An 18,184-nucleotide genomic window follows, 5' to 3' on the forward strand; every position below is an offset into this window, starting at 1 on the left:
GAAAGTTGGAAGGTACCTCTGGAGATCATCTAGTCCTATTCCCTGATCAAAGTGGGGTTAACTGGCATGAGAATTGGTTATTTATTCAAAATAAAGGTGCAACCATACTTTACTAGGAATAAATTTTCTTCAAAAACTCCTTAGCTCAGCATACAGCAATAGCTCAACTGAAAACGTGAATTCCAGTGAACTCCCAAACTTCAAACTGCTTTCAGGTTTTCCAGTCTACAGTAGCTACACACAATGGGTTCAGAAGTCATGCAAATACTGATAGCAGTGAGCACTTGGGGACTGACACTAGCGTAATTTTCAGCCTTCACTCCCTGAGTTGGTGCATGTTCTCCCCTCTCTTACTCATAATGATGAACAAGTCCACAAGGAAAGAATTAAGATTTCCGCTGCAGAAGAAGGAAAGATGGTGAGAGAATGGTGTGACACAGTTAGCAGAGTAAGAGGAAAAGGCAACTCCTATTGCTTATTCTGGGAATGTATGCCTGAAATTAAGTAAAGGATTTCCTTAGTCAGTACCTCAGGAATACCTTATCCACAAACTGAAGCCTGAAAGTTAAACATAGTAATTCACACACATATATTACTTTAGTTTATAAGAATTTTAACAGTTCTGCACCTTAGCAGTATCTTTCAAATGTCAGAATGAATTATAGAGGGATGACTATCCATTGCTTTCACATTATTTTTTTCATGTATGAGCAGAAATAAGAATGAAATAGGAATGCGGAAAATGCCACTGTTAAAAAAGTCATCTTTCTTGGTAGTGCTAATAAGCCTGTTCTCTATAATTAAAACCTCAAATGTATTCACAAATGATAAATAATACATCATACACTGTTAAAAAAATCCCACAATAATAAATACCCTTCTTAATCAATAAAACATATTTTAACATGGAAGTTACAAAATAAAAACAAAGCCTAGCAAAAAATTTGACATTTCAGACATTTAATGACATTCAAATTTTTACTCTTAATACCATATTTTTACACTCCAAGCTGTTGTATCTTCAAAAGTAAAACATTCAGACCTGGTAGGAAGTGCCAGAGAAAAAATAAGGACATGTGAGTCTACTGTTCATTTCCAGGACTGCTGTACAGAACAATTCCTGTATTCTCAATTATACATTAAACTCTATACTGTCCTCCAAAGAAAAACTCTTTCACTTGGATTTATAATATCATTGGCAAGTCCAGAAAATTACAGTACTTGGGAGACAACTGCAGAAAATAAATATTTTTAAGACATTCCCTTTATTCTTTAAGAAAAACTGTTTCATATTGCATTACAATGGACTAGGAAGATGTCCACAATACCTTTGGAAGCCTAAGCTTATGGGAAATTATTCTATTCAATGAGTGATCCAATACAGGAATTCTTAGATGTTACAAACGGCCACAAGACATGAGGACCGGTCCTTACTACATCTCATCATGAAGCAGGTCAGACATATTGTTGGAACAGATAGGACATCTTTTATGAACACAGTAATAATACTCTGAAACAAATTTGGAATTTGTGTTGGAAGGTAACTGTTTCATCTAGGAGGACTGCTGAGAAAGAGCAAACTCAAAGCCCAGTTTATGCTCATCACTTTAGTCAGCAGCAAAGATGAAACTGAAATTAACAACAGGGTACAAAAGGGAATAAAAAGAGTTTAGGGTAGAGGACCTGTGTATGTTTGCTATTGCTTTCAGCTGTGTCTAAAAATCCTTTAAAAACAGCAAAGAAACAGTGAAAGCTTAATGAATAATTTTTACTATAAACAGAAGTAGTGATGAGGCCTAGTTCTATATATATTTGTACATTTTATTCTTCAAGTATTGACATCAGTGCAGTAATCTTGTTACTTCTGCTCTCTCTGAGTCCTTTATAAAAATTTCCTGAGCCAAATATAACACACATCAGTACTAGCTAGCTTGAACTGTGTGTTCTGACCCAGTAGATACTATTCACATGCCAAGAGAATGTAGCAGAACAGTCTTCCTTCAATGAGGGCATGATTTCATAAGAAACTTCCACTAACATTGAAAAAAAACTTCATTACCCTGAAAACCTCTATGCGTTTATTTTATCATACTCATATTTGACTGCAAAGTCAAAAGATGGGGAGGGGTAGAAACTTTGAGGTGAATAACAGTAAGTTGAATTCTGTCAGCTTAATTTTTCAAAAAAAGAAAATTCAACCAGAATAAAATACCAATAGACAGCAACAATTTACAGAGTAATATTTTACATAGCTTTTACAAACAGATTTTATTTTAAAATATATAACTTTTTCACAAGAATGAAACATTTGATAAATAACAAGATCCAATATTCAACAATAATAGAAAACATAATGACTGATGTAGTCAGAATTATTTTTTAAATTTTGTTTCAGTTGCTTTGTGTTACTATATCCTACTAGATCTATCTATATAGATAGTTCTCTATATATCTAGTAGGATATCTACTAGATATATCTATCCTACTAGATCCCAGTTGATAACAACAAATTGACCTATACAAATAATCAAAGAATATTTTTTATGTTTATTCTCTTATATGTGAGTTTAAAACCATAAAAGGGACTACATTGGAGCAGATCAAAGTCCATTTAGCTCAATAGCCTCTCCTTGATAGTGACTAAAAGATGATACTGATGAAAGAATGGAAGCCTTCTTTCAGATCTCCATCATACTGTTTTCTCTCCGATCCTGGTAATTTCTTTCCTAGGTTGTGTTGTCCAGCTTGTGTGAAAGCAGTGCTATTCGTTTTGTTGCACTTACTACCTTCCTCTTAACCTAGTCAGTTCAGATATGGGGGAGGAACAAAAACAGCACACAGGACTCAAAAAACATAAATTATGGAGTTGAACTCTACTGCTTCCCCATGAATTCTGAATGTTTCATTTTACGGTAATTCGTGGGCACTGAACTGGTGTCAGTGCATAATACATCATAACTCCAGGATCTCACTACGAAGTAAATAGTTCAGATACTATCACTTTGCATTTGAAGGCTTTTTTCCCCCATGCGCAAAACTCTACATCTACCTAGCTTGAATTTGATCTGCCATTTTCACTTCTGATCACTTAGTCTTGAACTACCCTTCAGCAAAGTCAAAAAAGATGCAACCTGCATAGGCAACTGCCAGGTGATGATCACTGGAGAGTTCCTTTATCAAGAGACAGTGGCACCCATCTGCTGACTTGACTTTGATGTCTTGGAAGTTCTGCTGCTTAATGAGTGATCAGAGATGGGATATTGCAGAGACTTCTGAGACTTATCAAGCCCTTGCTGTTCATAACAGGGGCAGCAATGATACTCCTATGGCTCAACAAATGAAGAGTGATTATAGAGATCTGAGGGAGTGGTAAAGGGTTTAAGGACCAGCTGGTTTTCCCCTCAATCCTTTCAGGGAAAGAGAAAAGGAGTTCTTAAAGGAGTGGACATATCCTGCATGCTAATAGCTAATACTTAACTGGTGTCACAGGCAGAGTTTTGGCTTTTATGACCACAGGAGAGTTTTTAAGGATTGAGAACTATTGAGAAGAGATAGGATCCATCTGACCAAGCTGGGCAAGAGCATCATTGCTAACTTAAAGAGAAAAGCATTAAATTAGGTACACCAGGAGAGGGTTGCTATACCCTTAAGAGAAGTGAATTCACTGGGGGCAGCAAAGAAGCATCCAGACGACCATATGATGGAGAAAGCTCTTTCCCTTTCCTTATAAAAACAGCATGACTGTGGCCCATCTGCAGTGTCTGTTCATGAATGAATACTGCACAGAAAACAAGAGCAATCAGAAGTTCATGCACAACTGCAGACCAATAATCCCACTGGAATTACAAAAATATATTGGATAGCCTGTATGACTAGAATGCTGGAATGGATGGATACGTGCACTGAGGAAAGAAAGGCTGGTAAGGCAAGGAGGAAGAGGGTTGTGTTGTGTGTATAAAGGGCTGAGACAAATGTATACAGTTTTGCTTTGAAACAGAAATGAAGGCATTCAGGACGTTATGAGAAAGACCAAAGGAGACGTGCTGTTCTGCTAAGTCTCCTACAGCTCCCTAATTGAGCATACAGAAGGAGGGACTTTTGGATGATTTCCAGAGGCTTCTTCCAATCTAAATTAATCTAGGTTTCTGCAGCCTTTAGAGCTGGCCTTTTATCATCAACAGTATTTATTTCTGTTTTGTTTTTCTTTTTCAGAGGTCTTTATTGAACATCTTCTGATTTTGAATATTACTATATACTTTACCTACACGTCCCCTGTAGATAAGCTCCTTCTATAGTCCTTTTATTCTGGAATAGATCCTTTGATGAGTAATCATAAAGTGGAGTTATATCACAGAAAGTGCTCCAGTTTCTTCCATACTCAAGAAAAACACGAAAAAATTAATTTTTCTTAGTCCTTATATCCTTCTCCAACCACTCTTTTTAGAGTCTTATTCATTTACCATACAAACTAGCTGGTAGGTTTTGGCCATTCTCATGTTCGAGGAAAGACTTCTCATCATTCATGTTGTTCACTGTTCCTCAAACATTTTTTGCCAGTAGTACTGATTTTGGATTTAACATGCCTGAGCTCATGATCTTTTGGGAAATTCTTTTGTTTCCCTTAATCTGCTGATTTGCCATACTGAGTTACTTTTGCCTTCTCAAACTTTTTTTCATGGAGAGCATATATCCTGATCTGTCCTTCCAACATAATTCTCTTAAATATTTTCTGGGATGCTTTCAGCTTACCTTCTGGCAAATACCTTCATTCTTATATAGTTATCTTTGAACCTAAGCACAATTTACACGTGGATTTTTGACTTCAAATGTACCCACTGAACACATTTTACATTGTTGACATGCATAATCAAATACCTTATTCTGTGTTGGAAAGAGAATGAACCTAAGTTAAATGTTAGATTAAGTTTTGCCAATATTAAATATTGGTAATTTTGTATTGCAATAACATCGTTTCTTGAAGAACAGGTAATCTGTATTAAACGTGATTTCACAAAAAATATTTTGCCTCTCAACTTCAGTTCACTTATTTTTCCAAACGACAAACAGAATCTGCTGTGTTTTTGACTGCAATTTAAAGTGTTTCAAAGGAGCTAACCAGTTCTAATATGCATCACTGTAGTATTTCTAATAATAGTTAAAAACCCCTGTCTTCTCTAAATAAACATAGTAAAGTCACACTAATTTCAATTGAAAAAATATTCCTTCATAAAAGGAGAAATAAAAACAATGTCATAATTTTAAGAAATAGGGAATCTGGATGAATAGGTCAAAGAATAAATCAATAGACTTTTGCATGGTATACAGTTTTAATTTATTTTAGGAGTATTTGTTAAGCACACAGCTTATTTGGAAAGAACATTTAAGAACTCCCTTTAAGTTATCACATTCAACCTTTTATTATATCAGGTCAGCAGTAATACTCCTAACCTGGCTGATTAAGTAGAATTTTGACTCCTTTAGAGTGGTTTCTATGTCTCTGGGTGCCATGGACATTTAGAAAAGTTTATTTGAGTATTTGACAAAATGGATACATCTCATGTTTGTATTGCCATTTAAATTGCTGCTCTCAATTACTTGTTTTTGTTTTGTTCTGTTAGTTATGCCTTGGATGCTCTCCATTACTTTTAATTCCTCCTTTATTGTCAATGTACAGTATCGTAAGAAAAGAAAGAATCATAAAATTTTACTTTAACACATGCTAAAGTTAAACTTCGCAGACAACGGGATCTGGTAGTTTGTCAGTTTGAGTTGCAGCAAAAATTAGGTTTCTGTGTACAAAATTTCATTTCTTAAGGGCCATTAAATACAAATAAGAATTGTTTTTGTGGCCTTCAATTTTCCTTCCCTGGAGACAACACCAGAAATCTCAAAACACTGGTAGGCATAAACTTTTAAAAAATTTTTTTGTCATTTGTCATGCTTTTTCTGGTTGTTTATATACTTAGAAGTGTGACGCATAGGCCAGAATTGCAAAGCTAACTCAGGGGAGGAATGGGAAAATAATCTTCACTGGTGTTGCTGAACACATCAAAAGACTTGAAATTCTTTATAAAAGTGAAGAAAAAGCAATCCTTCTGATGGAGATAAATCATGAAAGAATCTCTGCTGTCATAATCTTGTGTGGATGTTTACCAGACAAAGAATAACTTCCAATACTTTAAAAAAAAAAGGCAACTACATATTTTTGTTTAAAAACACTTTTTTAAGTAAAAACGACATTTTTATTTTCTATGTGTCTGATAGAAGAGCTTTCCTATCACAGAGTAATGATTACCCACAGCAGGGCCAAAATTTATCTTGTAGAAATACTGTTCCTATTGCAAGTCTTGCTACGAGAGAGCTTTTTGCAAAAGTCCTTTAACATTATCCTCAGTGTTGTTCACAGCAAAACTATTTCATGTTGTCAGTGCTGGCTAGAGGTACTGTCTGTGAGAGCAAAAAGAAACAGCTCTATTTAAGTACATAAAGTCATATGCATTGGCATATTCTCTTTTTCCTCATTTTGCTGCTACTTTTATGAAAGTGTTACTTCCAGGTAGAATGCTGTTGTGTCTTTAGAGGCATACTTCCAGTTCATACAGTAGACTTCAGCCCAATTACAAAACAGATAACTCCTTTTTGTGGTGTTTTCCTGTGTTGGTTGTGGACCTTGAAAAGTAGCTTATTTAGCCTTGATAAATGATTTCACATAATAAATGGAATTATACTTCTATTCTGTGAAGCTTCCTTTTTTTTTATTTCAATAGTGAAATAAAAATACACAAAAGAAATAAGGAATAGAACTAGATGTAGAGGCTAGAGATGAAAATTAATCCTCATGTTTTCCCCTCCTAATTCAAGTGATGGATCACATGTATGCTTTAAAAAATATGATAATTTGTATCTAGAAAGTAACAATTGTAACTTTTTTGACAAGTCACTTGGAAGTAAACTAAGAATTCAAATTCACTTTCCTTTTCTGTAGAAGGGAAACAAAATGCTTTCCTATGTATACTGTGTCTCATTACATACTTTAAACCTCTGCCATATTCTGATGAATTTTAAATGTCAAAGACTACGAATTGATGTGATTCTGTTGCATTGCAGTCTTGGTCATAACAACTTTATTACTCATCTTTACTTACACAGGGGAAAACCCAGTTAATTTAAATGTGTATTAGACACATAAGGAAATCATCAAAAGACATGTACTACAGAAGCCTTTTTTGGTGATGTTGACTCCAGCTGTTTAGGTAGCAACCAATTCTAAGTTTCTTCAGCAACCATGACAAAGTAATAATGCAATGCAAGAAACACAGAAGATGAAGAACATGGAAATATGTATAAATACTGTTTTTGACCAGTATAACCCTTCCTGGACTAAAAACCTATAGGAAAGACATAGCTGATCTTTCAGATAGCTGTAAAAACAAATGAAGCACAAACAAAATCTGAAGTACATGTTAAGTATGCACGCATTCCAAGATAAACTAGAAGCAAAATCTCTTATTTGACATAACATACACACTCCCTGTATCTCAAAGTAGATTTTTTTCATACAAAGTATTTAATCCAAATGGAAATCAGCAGGTACTATTAAAATTCTTAACTTCCAATTAAAGTTGGTTTACTGATGTAAATCAAATAGTGTAATCTGAAATGTAAGATTTATTTTTGGCATATGTCTTCATTTTAAAGATTCTAATTTGAGTAACTGGAAAGCAATTCCTATTTGGATCAAATAAGAAGTCCGTTATCTTCTCCAGAAAGTATGTCTGTAGCTTCTAAAGTTATTCTTTAGGCATACACAGGAAAAGATGTTCATAGAACACAAGTATAACTTGCCTTTTTAAACTCCAGTTAAACATTGTTCCTCAAATTTAGACAGTAGTGCCTGACACATCAGTTTTTGTTGCCTGAGATATTACCAGAGAAGCAACCCACAACATTAAAAAAAAAAAAATTAAAAAAGGAATGATATAACAGAAAAGTCTAATAACAATATCGGTATGCTATTTGCTATCTATGCATCCGCTGCAGTATTATTTGCAATTATGACCATAAATAATGAGCAAGAGACTAGCTCCAGAGCTTTGAAATTTTTAACCATGGTTTCTGAAAACAAATGAAAGGCATTAAGAACAATTCCCTAAACTGTTCCTTGTAGGCCCAAAGAAAACTGCAGCTCATGCTGAAGTACTGGTTCTGATATGCAGTTTTGTGTCTTTTGTGCATGCTCTCAGATCACTTACTACATGCACTGTAGGATGAATTAGGGCCCTATTTCAAGAAAAAAACTTACTTCACTGTGTAGGTATCATTAATCCTGAAAACTGCTTTACTGACTAACAAAGCCTTTACTTGGAAAAGTAAGCTTCACAACAGCATAAATAAGAGGTACCACATATGTTCAAAAAGATCCTCACATGTTTGGCAGATGAGGTCTATTGTTGGTCAGAGGCAGGCAGCGAAGAATTTATATTTTCATTAAAGCCCTCTGATAATTGTCCCTACAACACATGAACATATCACTAATCCCAAAACAGCGGTGGTGACTTCTCATGCAAAGATTTCTCCAGGAAGAGAAAGAGCTGCAAATTAGGCTTTCTTAAACTCAAATTCGCAAGAAGTATGCCAGTTTCTAATGGCAAAATAAAGATAACTGATGCTAGATCTTAGTTTCTGCAGGTTATTCTAGTCCAGGTTTGCAGATGATTTGAACTGTTCTCTAACATCTGGGGAACTAAACTCTATGTAGGATAGATTTCGATTCCTTACATGGCAGTCAAAGAACAATCTTAGACATTTCTGGAAGGTAACCATGCATCAGAAAAGCTTTAGTTCAATATAAGAACTACTGAGAGATTTTTGTTAGCCTCAAGTGTACAAAAGCAAAGAGTGTCCTCAAGACTTTAGAATCTATTTTTCAGTTTAAAGAAAGTGCTGGGTGAATTCAGCTGAAATTTAAAATAATTACCAGAATGTTGAAATCTATTTTTGTAGGGTAAAATTGTCTTGTGTTTCTAATTTCTTTTTAGCTGTGAATTAACAAAATATGAAACCAGACATTTCCAAAAAAGAAAAAATATCCACATTATAATTTAAATGCAGTAAAAAAAATACTGTGAGTAGACATTTGGGGATAAGCGAAAAGTGGTAAGTTGAGAGTACACTCAGGAAACAAAACATAAGATGTATAAGCGGAGATTGTAAAATACGGGGAGAAAGTACTAAGGGAATGCTGAAGAAAGTAAAAAAAAAAAAAGGAAAAGGTAACAAAAGATTGAATATTCTGATAATGCAGAGGAATAGAGGTTAATTTGCTTTCTGCTGCCTTTGTTTTAATTATTTTGCATTCTAACCATTTATATGCTTCCCTTACTAAACAATCCTAAATCAAAGCTTATTTCTAGATAGTTTTTTGAATGCTAGCTTTGAATTTTTTCCTGAGTTAAAGCTATATGTTACTAGGTACCTGAGGATTTCTCATACAGGAAGACAGTCATATTAATTTTCTTAACTTAAATAGTATTTTAGATGTTTTCCATAAGGGGATATGGCTTTGTCATCCTTAAACATGACTAAAATCAAGAAAAATAAATCATCGAGTATGAATCACAACACTATCAGTTCAACAGATAAAATTACTAGTTTAAAACGAAAAACAAAATTAATGAAATATAAGAATATATATTTTAAAAAGTAAGTACACTTACAGATCGTGAAAGTTGTTACTGACAGAATTTCAATGAAATATACAATTCAGAAAGAATGTGGGGTACTGAGATAAATACAGAGGTTTCATTGAATATAGCTTACAAATGGTTTCCTCTCTGTTATGACAATACATTAATAGTCTTATACAACTGTAAATATAGGAAATGCATTTCTGCTTTTGGAAGCATTATCTTCACAGATGTATTGAACATAATTATTAAATGACTCATGAAATAATGCAGAAGGAAATACACTACTTTGTAATGCAGTTCTGTGTTTAAGCAAGATAGCAGTTTTCAGAAGCCTTCCTCAGCACTTTCATTAAATGGAAAATACCTACTATTACAGAACAAAACTGAAAGAATGTTACAGGGAAGAAAAGTGTTTGGGCTAAAAGAAAAATCCTTTATTATACCAAACAGTAGCGCAGAAAATTAGATAAGTTTTTTGGTGTATGGGCCCTTCACCAGGTCTATTTGAGCATTTGAGACTAGAAAAATAGCCTGAAAATAGTGTAGGCAACATAGGACTACCACATCCTACCTTGGTCTTGCTGGCTGTCCTACAAAAATTTAGGCTCTGCCTCCACAAAATTCTATGCCACATACTACATAAAACTTGGCTCTGGGTACCCTCTGGGTGAACTTGCATCACTTTAGCCCTCATCAGAACCAGAACATATGCTAGAAGTCTTGGGATGCAGTACGAAGGCACAATGCATATCAGGATACTATTACATGAGTGTGGAGAGAACCAAACTTGACAGTGCCTTCTCTGCCTCATCCATGCTGACTTTTGGGATTGTTTCCCATGCTCACTCTCTTGTTTGGCACTCAGGCCAAACGTAAATCAACCTCTTCTTCCTTCACATATTGAAATCTGTCTTATCATTTTATTATCCCTACTGTGAAAACTCTCACTCAGGCAACCTTTTCTGCCAGTCTCCCAAATATCCTCCTGTGACCTTTCAGGCCTAAGGGAATGTTGATATTAAAATAATACACTTTGTTGCTTTTTTGGCTTTAAGCTCTGAATCTATCCGTTTCCTTCCTTGTATTTCCAAGTAAAATTCAAGTCAAATATTACAGTTAATTCTCAGTGATTTGTGGGAACTTTATGTGGCTAGAGAATACTGCTAGCTACCAATCTCCCATGTTTATTAAACTGTGATGACCACCTCCTCCATGAAATCTGAAACACTGCAGACTGGATCAGCTAGTAAGACAACCAGAGGACTAATCAAGACCAGGAGGTAAATAATAATAACAACAGTATAGGGAATATTCCAGAAAATCTGAACAAATTCTGAGAAACCTAGGAAAAAAAATAAGCTGCAATGAACCTCTGAAGATCATCTATTTCAGTTCAAATCTGGACTGGAACAGGCCTTTGGATGGAGCTAGCTGTCTCCAGCTTTGCTAATGTAGCTTGGTCTGTGGTTAGGGTCCCCTACCATGGTTGTGCTCTGCTGACTCAGATTCATTCCAGAGCATTTATTTTTTGATACTCTTCCACTTTATTCTGCTTTCAGCAGTCTGGAGTCACCAGAACATGTTTTTTATTTAATTATTACTGCTCCTCACTTCAAACTCCTTTTCCTCAAAACTGAGGAAATGGGGTGCAGTGGAACTTTTCAGACGTTTCATTCCATCAGCAGCCATGCCTGACTAATGTTGCATGTTCCTCACAGACAGGTCTAACGGCTTGGAAATTCAATGTAGGACTTGCATGAAACTTTAACATGAAACAGAGGCTGCTGTACTCTACAGTCAGCTTTTTCTGAAAGCCACTAGTATCCAGAACTAAGAAGGCAATGATGCAAGAAGGCTGTATAAAATTTAGTATCTGCCACTCGCACTATGAGAAAACATAAGGTGAAGCAGAGGTACTAACACTGCTGTTCCTCAGAGCACGGACATCACAGCAAATAAACAAGGGGGAACTGTAGAGTTTTAACAGTCATTTCTACAAATGATTCCACCTTTACAACCCATTCTTGACAATACATATATATGTGACTCTTACAAACATACCTTCAGGATACACATACACACACAAACAAACAAACATGCCTTATTGAAAACCATGCCTTTTATGGCTAATACCAGCATTATCCAACACTCCAGCACATACCACACTCCATTTAAAAAAAATATTTATGTACTTTAGTTTATATTTCTCTTCACAGTCTTATACAAACATGGTACTTCATCCACCACAGAAACATAACCAACCATGGCGTGAAAGGCAGCAGCTGTTTAACAGCTTTTGGCAGATATACAGAAAGGTTTAATGAAAAGACTGGCCCAGGTAGCCAAAGTTAGGATGAATTAAATAGTGAGAATATTATTACCCGAGCTGAAAATTTGACCAGGATATTGAATTAACCTGTTATCCAAACTGCCATGATGCTTTTATCCTGGTTTAATAAATTAAAAAGCAACCAAACCCTATGTCAACAACTACATCATTTGTCTCCCTTTCATTTCCTTCCCTCCTTCAACAGCTTTTGAGTTTCTTGGCCAATTTCAACCAAATTCAACAGACAAGTAGAGATCTCAAATACTATCTTCCTACAAACTTTCTGAAAATGAGAGAACAGGGAAAATAACAAACACCATTTATGTCTCCACTGAGAGACTACAATGGGCAAGAAGACCTTATCAGATATCAGAAAGCCTGTATAAGAGAAAGACCTTGTAAATGTCTTTGTAACAAAAACCCTTCAGTCAGCGCTTGTTAAACATGTAACACAATCAACTTTGAGAAGTAAGTCCAAAGGAAATCCATCTTACTTAATTCCAAGTCATGAAAATAATTAAAAACTGTAAGAAGTCAGGACCTGGGATTTGTATCTCATGTAAAACGCATTACTTTCCACAGGAATGAATAAATCTCACAAGGCTATTCAGGTAAGAGGATCTTTGTATATCCAACTTTCTGCGCCTTTTAACAGAGGCTTGGCTTTGTATGATACAATATAGCCATTTCTTTCTTTCAACTACTCCTCCAAAACTCTTTTCCCTTAGCTTAAAACATACATTTTGCCTCAGTATTCTCAACACTAAGTATAATCACACACATCTGTATAATTACAAACCTATTGCAGTAAGTATGAATATTGGATCTTCACATTGTTACTAAAGCCTTATGATTATGAATAAAACTCAAAATATAATGTGCTTTAAACCATTGAGTTTTCAACTGCATGCTATTAGCAAAAGTATAAAGGTTTAGAAAAGAGATTTTAATTGGTTCTCTCTAATGGTGGGCTTAATGTAGATCCTTTTATTTTAATTTAACTCCATACAGTGGTTCTTACCCTTTGGTGGTATCCTAGGACCATTTTTTCTTCAATACATAATTGAAAGGAGGTCTCTAACTAATAGCAAATTTGTTTAGAAAATAAATAGACATTCACCTCAGCCTAAGTGGCATAATTTGTGACTGCACCACAACCAAAACCTCTAAAATCTTAATGGACGACAAACTTTCAGATCTCTATGGCACAAAGTTACTACAGTTCACTCAAATGGATTACTAATTTGGAAGTGGCTATGCAGGTTAGAATTCACCTCTCCAAATACAGACAGCATGAGCCATACTTACCTATGCCCCCTCCACAGAAAATGGAGATAGACGGACACTTCTGGGACATGAATCACCTTCTCCTCAAGCAGGAGGAGATTTAAGACAGAAATAGTAAAAACACCCATACCTCTATAAAAGGAGCCTAGCTGACTGGTGTTGATTTGGTAAAATCACATTCCTACTCTTTTGCAATATCCTGTTTTAGGAACTTATGTTCTCATTCATGATTAAGTATGCAGTGCAAGCACCTGTCGGTGGCAAGACACCAAGTATCATCCAACAAATCATTTGATAATGGAGTCAGTAATCCACTGATACCCAGTTAGTAATTTTCTTTCGGGCAGTAAAATTATCCAAGAGAAAATGTATTTGAATTCAAGGAGATTACAGAATTGTAAAAGGAGTTCTGTATACACATAATTATATGCCCTATATTAATTCAAGTATGTTTCACAGAAGTTAGAACTGATTTTGGGTCACAATTCCTCAGGTGGAAGGTTATTATCACACTATCAAGCCAAAAAGAAGTGTTCTGCAGAAGCATGGATCCATTCTTGACTCAATTTAACTTTCAGTATGTGATAGATACACTGAGAAAAATTTATAGCCCCAAACATCAGAGGTTTACTACTGCAAATGATATATTTATATAAATACAGTAATATGATATTGTAAAAGATTTAAAAAGTACTAAGAGTTAGCTTCTTAATATTATAAAAGTGCAAGTTTAAACTATGCAACTTAATACTGTATTTAATTGTAAAAACCAGTAAAATTAAACTATCAGAATTGAAAATAATTGTAATTAAACATGAACGCATAATTTAGGCTCTAAAATAAATCACATAAGCATCAAAAATGATCCTTAAATAAGGACAAAATCAGCCTGAAGTGTTTCACAGAAAATCAGATGGGGAGAAGCTCAATATAACCATGTAATAAGCAAAGAACAAGCAAAATCAAACTCAATTATTAACATGTTAATATTTTCACACAAATATAAAAACAAATATTAAAAAAATTGTTACGTACCGTAGGGATTTGAAACAATGTGGTCTTCTGAATACACTACAATCAGTCTCTTTCCAAGAGAGAATTGCCTAACTTTTCCACTACTTTCAAATCTGGAGTGGAAGATATTTTAGGCCTGGCCAAATATCACTGGAAGAAAATTCGTTCACATGTTTGGCTGTGTTTTGCATTCCATCCTGTTGCTCTGGCACAAAGATGTAGCTAATTATAATCTGTGACATAAGCGGCTAATTCTACTGCTAAAATGGTTGTGTACTGATTCCAGAAATGAACTGCCCCACTTTAAGACATAACCAATCCATAATGTGCACTGAAATGGCTCAACCTGTCACGTAATGCCAACTGCTTTATTAGAAATCTGAGAATATGCAGCACTTCATAGAATCTGCACGTAAAAACTATTATCAGAGTTTGCTGCTAACAGCACATAATGCAAAATTAGAAACAAAAAAGGCTTCTGCTTTTTTCTCTGAATCCATACGTAACTTTCAACTGAATTTTAACAGTTGACTTTTTGAAAATTTTTCATTTTCTTGCTAACATAATTCTAGCTATAATCTAAACTGGCTGGCATATAAAAAGTCTCTTTAAAAGAAGAAAATACATATATTATAATATACCTATAACAGTACATATAAATTTTATACAAGAACTACACTAACAATTATGAATTTTTCCAAAAAGTTAAGGCTATCTTGGTATAAAAGACAGACGCACATAAATACTAAGACCTATATATAAAATAAAAGTTGCATATATTATATATTTTAAGATGAAATTATAGAAATTATGACACATATTTTTTCAGTATCATTTAAGCTTTGAGTTCTCAAACACAGAAATAAGCATTCCAGGCCACCACTGCTTACATTAGACTGACTACACAACACTAACCAACAATTCTGTTCAACCTACAATATTTTAGAATCTGTGCTGGTAGATGTCCACAATTTAAAAAGCATTAAAACACACATTTGTTAGATTTACAAAACAAAAGTTTTGTGCTATATAAAGCATTGCAATCATCGTCCATATGTTTGGACAATTTCACTTCTCAAAGCATGTTTCCTTTTTTCCAGCCATGCCCTTGCACTGTTATCATGCTTCAGAAGATGAAGCTCCTATCAGACATTCAACAGCTGCAGATCATAAATTTAGGACTGACACAAATCCAACTGATTGCAGGCGTACAAGATAGTTTTTTCCCTTTATGAATTCAGTGGCCATTACTCCTTTATCAGACTCTGTTTACATATACAAACGGAGAAGTTCTTTTCTATACAAAAGAATTAATTCACTGATATCTGATAAAAAAGACAAATATTTTTCATAGTAAAATATTTAACAATGCTTTAAAACTGCTTTTATATTTAATCCTGGGGATTTATAAAAGATAAAGTGTGAGGAAAGCCTTTGTATGTTGTGTTAACACCAAAGCTCCTATTTAATTGAAATTCCTTCTAAGTATTAGAGGAAGAAATCTATAAATGATAGATAGTCTTGAAAGGTTCATTATTTAGTCATTATTTAGGTGATTGGGATTCATTCTAGGGATTTCCTGCAAAATCTTTTGCTCATTCTTGGAGAAAATCAGAGAATCAGATAAAACTGGTTACATGACCCTCAAAAAAGCAACATTTTAAATGGCATTTTATTATGTCTCTTTTTGGTATATTTGTAATTATTTGATTTCTGAACTCATAAAAAAATATTGACTAACATAGTGCCCAGCTATAGAAAGATTAGACTGTATCAGCCAGTAGCTCTCTTTATGGACAGAACTTTGTGTTATTTTCCGCATATGATTACTCTTCTTGGTCTAGATTCATGATATCCTTTGTCTTGCTCTTCTACACATCTACTTTCTGAAAAGTAAAAATTCTAAAAATGAAAAAAACAAATACCTCAGTTAGTATCCTCTGAAGTTCTCATGAAGTAGGACTGAAACAAGAGCAACTGTCAGTGAGTTCTGTATCATCTGAAGGCAGCTGTCTTCCTATTTAAATGCAAAGAAGGGAAAGAGAAAGCAAAATTTTTCATGAGAATGGAGAAAGAATAAGATATATTTCTGAATTGCCCTCCTGACTACTTTAACTGACATCTTACAAGGGATAGACCGAAATTCACTGAGCTTAAAATTGTGGAACACAAATGAAACACTAGACTCCCAACACCTGTTTGGACTCTAAATATTCATGACAGCAGAGTTTACAATAAATGAGAAATAAGCATTAGTCAAAAATCTATGTGCAAAATAATAAAAAATATTTCTGTTGCAAACATAAGATTAGAATACATTAGCATAATGAACAGTAACTTTAATTATGGAGATACATGGCATTTGTACAAAAATTAAATCTTTCTCTCCCTATTCACAGTTCAAAAATGCTGATGCCCCATTCTTCACCAAAACCTGCCAACTTCCTTTCCAATTGGAGTTCGAAAGTCAATGACCGATGACGTAGTCCTGTAAAGGTAACTAAGCAAACATATTTATCTTCCACATTGTCAGAGTCCACTCATACTTGACTAACTAGAAGTACTTGCAAACTTACAGCATGAAAAAGCTATGGAAAAAGATAGATAAATTGTGGTTTGAATATTCTGCCATTTTGATCCATTCTATTTTTTCTCTCTAATTTTGTTGAAAAAAGTTCTGTGTATACCTACAAGATTTCAAGAGTATCTGCATATTCCTCAAAGTACAAGAACACAATGGTGGAAAAGACAATGACTATCAGCTATCAGTTTAACTAATTCACCCTGACTAAAAAGGACACAGAAGCCATTTGGCCCTGTCAGATATTTTTTAAGTCTGTGAGATGTCTAACGATTGTGATAAGGATTTAGTACCCAAAGGGTATTTAAGGAACAAGAATACTCTAGCCAGTATGGTAAACTGAATTTATCCGAAATACTGTAATTATGTGGTAAACAGTAAAAATAGCTAAAATCAGTTTGTATGGATGTGTAACTCCAGATGATATCAGAGGTCATTTACAACCAAAATGATCCTATGAAACAGAAGTTTTGCCATATGAAATATTAAAAGATACCTTACTAATGGTTCAGAAAGATCAAGTAGTGTAGCAAAAGCGAATTTACATTAATGATAAAATGGCATATACTTTGGGTAAAAAGTATGAATGCAAAAATGCAAACTAACCAAATTCCCAACCAATTAAAGTGGAGGATAATTTTATTAGTGGTCAGAAAATATAAAAACTAATTATTTACTGGACATGTCTGGACTTCCAAGAACAGAGGGGAAATGTCCGAGTCTCCTTGATTCTCGTTCTTTTGCATTTTAGTTACTTATGAACTTGAAATGATGCAACAGAAAAATCACTTTTTCAAAAACTACTTTTTCCAGTTCTCCTGTCTTCCCACTGCTGTTACAGGATGGAATATGATAGAAAACAAGAACTGTTGGAATCAATTTTTTTGTGTTTCCTTCCAAAGAATTTGAGTTGGCCATGTTTGATGTGCTTTTAAAATTTGTGAGGGATAGGACAGCCAGTCATTTATTGGTAGATCAAGACCTTGCCTCTTCCTAAGAACAGGGCTACAGTAAATATTCAGAAAGGGATGTAATCTTCTAAACATGAGCAAAACAGTGAGCCAAAAGATGATTATACCTTTCCCATATAAACAGAAGCAAACATTTGACAGTTACTCTTGCACCTACTAAAGCTATAAAAATGCAATTGTTTTAAACAATTACAAAGTGGAAAATATTCTAACAGGAACCTTTTAAAATATAAACACATGATCCACAAATATAAGGCATTAAGGGAGATCTGTTTAGACTGTTTCATTACCCGATATCTATAAGGAGGTTCAA

At 34.4% G+C, this 18,184-nt stretch overlaps 1 protein-coding gene across 4 annotated transcripts in view; it reads right to left on the reverse strand.

The window, feature by feature from the left end:
* SGCG (sarcoglycan gamma) overlaps positions 1-18,184 on the reverse strand; it is a 118,560-nt gene that overhangs the window by 68,675 nt on the left and 31,701 nt on the right. For 2 of the 4 annotated variants that reach the window (XM_027677887.1, XM_027677886.1), the window contains exon 2: positions 16,245-16,336. The gene's annotated coding sequence lies outside the window, so the exon portion shown is untranslated. Of the gene's footprint in view, positions 1-14,340; positions 14,443-16,244; positions 16,337-18,184 lie in introns of those variants that run through there. The other 2 variants (XM_027677888.1, XM_027677889.1) reach the window with 2 other exon arrangements.

This window comes from Neopelma chrysocephalum, unplaced genomic scaffold (assembly GCF_003984885.1).
Source record: "Neopelma chrysocephalum unplaced genomic scaffold, ASM398488v2 Primary Assembly neopelma1_43, whole genome shotgun sequence".
Classification (NCBI taxonomy): domain Eukaryota; kingdom Metazoa; phylum Chordata; class Aves; order Passeriformes; family Pipridae; genus Neopelma; species Neopelma chrysocephalum.